The sequence below is a fragment of the Lissotriton vulgaris genome, unplaced genomic scaffold (assembly GCF_964263255.1).
Source record: "Lissotriton vulgaris unplaced genomic scaffold, aLisVul1.2 SCAFFOLD_1893, whole genome shotgun sequence".
In the NCBI taxonomy this organism is placed as follows: domain Eukaryota; kingdom Metazoa; phylum Chordata; class Amphibia; order Caudata; family Salamandridae; genus Lissotriton; species Lissotriton vulgaris.
The window spans coordinates 30,589-38,235 of record NW_028250702.1 but is presented as its reverse complement, the minus strand read 5'-3'; positions in this window follow the sequence as shown (position 1 = coordinate 38,235).

The window sequence follows — 7,647 nt, the reverse complement described above, 5'->3', positions numbered from 1 at the left end:
ACGCACCCCACCGCCACCCTCCGCACCTGGACCACGGTGACCACCGAAGACACAGCCCGCGCGATGAACATCATCCACTCCGGATCCCCGACGGACCCCTGCCCCCACCACGTCTTCAACAAGGCCGACTCCACCATTGCACCCCATCTCCGAGACGTCATCAACACCTCCTTCGACACCGCCACCTTCCCGGAGAACTGGAAGCACGCCGAGCTCAGCGCCCTACTGAAGAAACCAACAGCGGACCCCACCGACCTCAAAAACTTCAGCCCCATCTCGCTCCTCCCTTTCCCTGCCAAAGTCATAGAGAAGATTGCCAACAGACAACTTGCCGCCTTCCTCGAGACGAATGGATCCCTCGACCCCTCGCAATCCAGTTTCAGAGCCAACCACAGCACCGAGACCGCCCTGATCTCTGCCACTGACGACATCCGAGCCCTGCTCGACAACGGGGAAACAGCTGCACTCATCCTTCTGGACCACTCCGCAGCGTTCGACACGGTCTGCCACCGCACCCTAGTCCAACGCCTCAGCAACACCGGCATCCAAGGGAACGCACTGAAGTGGATCATCTCGTTCCTCACCGGGAGAACACAGAGAGTCCGCCTCCCCCCGTTTCAATCCAAGGCCACTGAAGTCATCTGCGGCGTCCCGCAAGGATCATCACTCAGCCCCACCCTCTTCAACGTCTACATGAGACCTCTCGCCACCATCGCACGCCAACACAACCTCAATATCATCTCATACGCCGACGACACCCAGCTGATCCTCTCCCTCACCAGAGACCCCGACACCGCCAGAACCAGCCTCCACGAAGGGATGAAAGACGTCGCCGAGTGGATGAAGAACAGCCGCCTGAAACTGAACTCAGACAAGACGGAAGTCCTCATCCTGGGACTATCACCCTCCGCCTGGGACGACTCCTGGTGTCCCCCAGCCCTGGGCACCGCCCCCAAGCCTACAGACCACGCGTGCAACCTGGGCTTCATCCTGGACTCCTCCCTCTCGATGACCAGACAAGTCAACGCCGTCTCCTCTTCATGCTTTCACACCCTCCGCATGCTCCGCAAGATCTTCCGATGGATCCCGACCGAAACAAGGAAGACAGTCACCCAGGCCCTCGTCACCAGCCGACTGGACTACGGAAACACCCTCTACGCCGGAACCACAGCCAAGCTACAGAAAAGACTCCAACGCATCCAGAACGCCTCCGCCCGACTCATCCTGGACATCCCCCGACGCAACCACATCTCCGGCCACCTGAGAGACCTGCACTGGCTCCCCGTCAGCAAGAGGATCACGTTCAGGCTCCTCACCCACGCACACAAGTCTCTCCACGACCTGGGCCCCAAGTACCTCAACGACCGCCTGACCTTCTACACTCCCACCCGCCAGCTACGATCGACCAACCACGCCCTCGCCGCCGTTCCACGCATCCGAAGAGCCACCGCCGGAGGCAGATCACTCTCCTACCTGGCGGTCAAGACATGGAACTCCCTCCCCATCCACCTTCGACTGACCCAGGACCACCTCTCCTTCAGGAAGCAACTGAAGACCTGGCTATTCGAGCAGTAGCAAACCCCTTCCCCAAGCGCCTTGAGACCCTTCCGGGTGAGTAGCGCGCTATACAAATGTCATGATTGATTGATTGAAGATATTTGATTATATTTGATTTCAGTGGCCTGACTTTACCCTCCTGCAGGAGATACAACTATCGGAAGCAGAAAGTCAGAAACTCAGTCGGGAATGGATAGGGGGGAATATTACAAATAGTAAAAATGTACCGGTGACAGTGAAACACACTCCACCACGAAGGAGAAGCTGCCATCCTGCTGGCTACCTTCCACTGAAAATTCACAAAGCCTGGAAGAACCCCCACAGTCACTATAGGATTATCAGGGCCTTAATACATAACCAGATACTCCTCCTAGGCTCTGTGTATGCCCTGATTAATTTTAAAAGAGCCACTTTAGTAGACATAGTTAGGATTATAGAACAACAACCCAAAACTAAACTACTTTTTGGATGTCACTGGAACATAGTTCAAGATCTTAAGATGGACAAGTCGACCACTCTCTAGCATGCAACATGTCAGACAGGGGCCTATTTAGTTTCATAATAACAGATTTACTTTGCAGGACCCTTGGAGGTTCCTAAAGCCCACAATGAGAAACGAAACATATACAACCTGTGAGCATAGTACTAGGACTCAGAAAGACTTCTTCATACTTAACACCCCACTTCTGGGCCACCTAGTAGACATGGCCATTGCTGTAGCTGCAGTTTTCGATCACAACGCTTTCCAGATCTGGCTCGACATGGGCTCGCTAAAGTCTCCTTAGAGTCACTGGAGACTGAATCTTTACCCCGAAAAATTGCCAAAAGATAAGGAACGATTAAGCTGCTACTTGCTTAACTTCCCAAATCTTATTGAGGGAAGATTGAATCATAAGGAATCCTGTGGTTGGCTGGCAAAGCCATGATTAGGGGAGACTTAGGGCCATATGTATCATAGTACCGTTTTGCGATTCCTAAATAGCGATTTTTAAGGAATCGCTATTCAGGAATCGCAAAACGGTATGTATGAAGAAATTTGCTTATTTGTAGCGATTCCTTAATCTTCGTTAATTGCGAATTCACATTTTGCGAATTCGCAATTAAGGAATAATTTCCAATGCATTCCTATGGGCCAGGTGGCCCATAGGAATGATTTCCAAATAATTCTCAAATTGCGAATTCGCAATTTGCTAATCGCAATTTGAGAATTATTGCAAGGGTGCAGGGGTGTCTCAAGGACACCCTGCTGCACCCCTGTAAATTACATGTGTGTGCATATGGCACACATACATGCCCAATGGGCATGTATGTGCGTCATATGCCACCCTCACAAATGCACAATTGTGCATATTTACAAGAAATCGCAAATTACCACCAACTAAAAGTTGGTGGTAATTTGCGATTTCTAAACCTGAAATCGCAATTCTTAAAAGCATACATAGCATTTCAGGAATCACAAAATTGCGATTCCTTAAATGCTATGGCAAATTAAGGAATCGCAAGTATTTGCGATTCCTTAAGATGCGATTGTTACATACATATCAAATCATGCAAAATAGCCTTTTGCGATTCGCAAAGGCCGAAATTCGGCGAATTTCGTACTTTGAGATTCACAAAAGGCTTGATACATATGGCCCCAAAAGAGGGATACAGCACATTGGAAATGGGAGGCCACTCTCAAAAATAGACTCAGCTGGGCTCTGACCTTGCAACGCTGAAGGACCAATACTCTCATCCGCACTCGCAGACCATGTTAAAGGCCCTCCTGCGACCATAGTATGACCTCAATACACTTTAAACATCTATGGTGGAAACAGCACTGATTCAACTCAAATAAAGCATGGGGGGCGATGACGGTTCATCTTCTGGCAACGCAACCGCGACAGCAAGACTTTGCTCGCACCACATTAGTCAAGCCGATGGAAAACACCCAAACACCCACTCAACATTCTAGGATCAGTCAGGTCCTATCAGGGGCAGCCTTAGGCATGTGCAAGCTATGCACCTGCACAGGGCTAGCAAACCACAGGGGCCACCACACCAATTTATATCCTTAATACAATAATCCTCTGAGGATGGATACATATTTATGTGGCGGCCCCTGGCAGGGATTTGGCACCTCCGGCTCTGTTCCACTTCCAAACACCCTGACCCCCCCCTCTTCACTGGCCTCCACGCCCCGCCCCGACCCCCTCTTCGGGGACCCCTACCTACGCTCCCTGCCCAGAGCCGCCATGAGCCCAGAGCCGCCCCATGTCCTATTATGATACTTTCTACACCTCAGACATGGTAGATTCACCTGGACAAGAAGCCTGCAAGCCAGCTTCCTGATTCATCACTCATCCCGCTGATGAACAGCAGTGACTAGAAAAAGTCACCAGACTCTGATCGGGGGCTTGAAATGTCGCTATACTTGCAAAGAACACCAACCAAGAGATAAATCATGCTCCCCACTGAAGACCCTTCAACCCACTGATCCTCCTCTCCTCTCCTGAAAGCTGATGCCACACCCCATGCCTTCTTGCCCCTGAGTGTTCGCTTCTCTCTCTCCCTACTTTATCTTTCATGACCTGACATGCAACTTCACATCTCACGCATATCCAGACTCAGGACCTAGAAGTGGACATCACAGCGGAGGAAATCATAGAGGCGATAGATAGCCTACCACAAGATAAGGCACCAGGTATGAACAGATAACTGGCCAAAAACAATAAAATACACAAGGACATCCTAGCCCCCTTGGTCTACAAATTGTACACCGAAGAATCACCTACACTCATCACACTCTCTGAGGCTAACAGTGCTACCATTATACTAATCCCTAAACCAATTACCTAGTCCAGTTAAAGGCCACTTTTCCAGCTTAATGTTGACACGAACGTGCAAGCGAAGCTCGTGGTGAACTGGCAGAAACATGGCATTTCATCCCTCATACACAAGGACCAACTTGGGTTTGTCCCTCACTGAACATACGCTGACACACATTCCTAGCGAGTTCGTCATGATGATAGATGAAAACATAGTGGTGTCTCTTGATGGAGAAAAGGCATAAAATAGAGTGGAATGGAACTACCTGTACCAAGATACGACAGAGAGGGATGGGACCGGTGTTCTTGAAATGGATACAGAAACTAGACTCCCGTCTGACAGCAAGGAACACCTGTAACAGACACCCCTCCACCCACTTCGACAACCACAGAGGTACCAGGCAGGGATGCCCTTTATCTCCTCTCTTTTGATTAGAGGAGGTGGAACTCACCGAGTTTCACTCCACGTAATTCTGCGGAGTTACATGAAAACTCTGCGAGATTCCAAGGATGCCAAGGAGTTCCGCGAACGGGCAGAAATCAGCACGTTGCACTGCTCATGCTGATTTTTGGCAGCAGTAGCTTGTCCCGTGCTGCAGCTTTCTAACCGCAAACGGTCAAACCGCCCATGTTGGGAAAATCTCCCGTAGTGGCTGAAAATCTAGGAGATCCCAATTCTTGTCCAAAAACTTACCATTGACGAGCTGCATGCGAGAAAAACTCTGTCAAGTAGCGGTTGGTGGGTTTTGGGCAGAACGCCGCATTAGATGTGTAACGAGGAGTTGCCAAAACTCCTCCAACTCACCCAGCGAAGCAGAATTTATCACCCACCCCTATTGTTTATCCTAGCGTTGGAACCACTGGCCGTAGTCATTTACAATTCTCCCAACATCCACAGCATTGCAATCACAGGTAGGGAAACAGTAAATGCTGCTATGTGTGGATGACATTTTGGTGACTCTCGCACAACCAGCCTCCTCCTTGAAAGCCCTCAGAAGCCTGATTTCCCACTTCCCCTTCTTGTCGGAGTATAAGGTGAACTGGGATAGGTGCGAAGCTCTGCCTCTTAAAGATCACACATCACCGACTGTAATAGAGGGCCTGTCAATTAGATGGTCTACCACATCCGTGACATTCTTGGGGATTGAAGTTTCCCTTGGCCTCCTACACATGGCGGAACAACATTATTACCCATTGCATATGAAAATGAAGACAGACATGCACCACTGGTCACACCTCAACCTCTCGCTGTACGGGAATGGACAGAAACACAACATGTACGTGATACCCAGATTAAATTGTGTGTTTACCACAATCCGTCACCGCATCCCCAAACCTTTTTGAGGGGCGGGAGGAAAGCAGAGGCTAAAGTTTGGGAAACTGCATGCCACCACGGAAAGAGGAGGCATGAGACAGCCTAACATACATTGTTTGTGCTTAATGTCACAACTTGCGCCCCTTAGTTATATTACACAACACAAAGGACGTCCCCATATTAGTGCATTAAGAAACAGTCCTTCTGGGGTCCTCTTGGGGTGCAGCAATGATGTCAACATGCTACACGCTGGAGACCCTAACAACCTGATCAAATCACAGCCCCTCAACAGGCAAAGCGAGTACAATATGGCTACCAGCAGTGCAAGGTTTTTTTGCAGTAGCGAAGAACATACTTTCATCCTTCCAGAGTAGAAAACTGACACCACTAAGTTGGGTGACTAGAGATAATTGATTGTGAATTCATAATCCTGTAAATTTACTTTAAGGCTTTGATTGCTATCTCTTTGGAAAGAGAATTAGAGATCATCATTCCAAGTTGTGCTATAAGCATCTGACAGATTTCGGCAGGTCAAACATGCCAAAATGTATCCAGGGATAAAGTACAGAAAAAAAGACAATAATACCAAATTTGGGGCCACATGCACGACCGTGTTTAGTGGTCGCAAAAGGCCAATCGGGCCGTTTGCGACCGCTAAATAGGTCTGGGGCATTTACAAACCCTATTTTGCAAGTCGGTAACCGATTACCGACTCGCAAAATAGGGTTTGAGACGCGCTATTAGAAAGAGGCATGCCAAGGATGTACCTTCCTAACAACGACTCGCAGTGCCATGTACTAATATTTTGCAACCGCATTGCGGTTGCATAACATTTGCAGTTTACCACCAATGGAAAGTTGGTGGTAGACCAATCGCAAAGTGGAAGCGGTCCCTGAGGGACCCCTTCCCCTTCATGACTGTGGGCGCAAATATTTTATGAAAGCAGGCAGTGTGTCCACGTATCACTGTCTGCTCTTAAACAATGAAACTGAAAAGTTTCATTTTTCTTTTTGAAACACATCCCATTTTCCCTAAAAACAAACAGGCTGCACTTAAAAAAAAACTGCTTTAGTTAAAAAGCAGTCTCAGACATGGTGGTCTGATGACCCCAGCAGCCACCATCCCTGTGAGTGCCGGCCATTCCCTAAGGGTCGCAAATTGCGACCTGCCTCTTGAATATTAATGAGGCAGGTCGCTTAGGAATCACAAACGGTGTCTCAGACACTGTTGTACATTCCATTTTGCGAGTCGCAAAAAGATGCAATTTGCGACTTGCAAAATTGAAATGTTGTACATTTGGCCCTTGGTGCTTCAAATGCAGATTCCACATACAATGCTTCACATCCAAGTGAAAAACTTGGATTAGTATGTATTTACTGCACCCAGTAAACACCCTGGGGTAAGGTTAGTTACTCAGTAAGCATGGGTGCAAAATCCGTTCCGCTCGCGGATTTTGCGGATTTTCGGCAAATTCGCAATCCGCAAACTCCCGCGAATTTGCCGAAAATCCGCGAATCCGTGAGCGGAACGGATCCGGGGGGCAAAAGTTCAAGCTTCAAGCTTGTAAGTATTTTAGAATGGCGCCGGCAAGCTGCCAGCGCCATTTTAAAATAGTTACTAAGTTAGCTTCAACAGGAAGCACTAATAGAAGCAGGTGCTCGAGTTTAACTGAATTCGAGCACCTGTTTTATTTTATCTATTAGTGCTTCCTGATGAAGCTAACTTAGTAACTATTTTAGAATGGCGCTGGCTGCTTGCCGGCGCCATTCTAAAATAAAACAGGAGAGGGGCAGAGGGCAGGAGGGCACAAAGACGAGTGTAGCAGAGGGCAGAAGGGCACAAAAACGAGTGGGGCAGAGGGCAGAATGGCACAAAAACGAGTGGGGCAGGGGGCAGAAGGGCACAAAAACGCGTGGGGCAGAGGGCAGAATGGCACAAAAACGAGTGGGGCAGAGGGCAGAAGGGCAC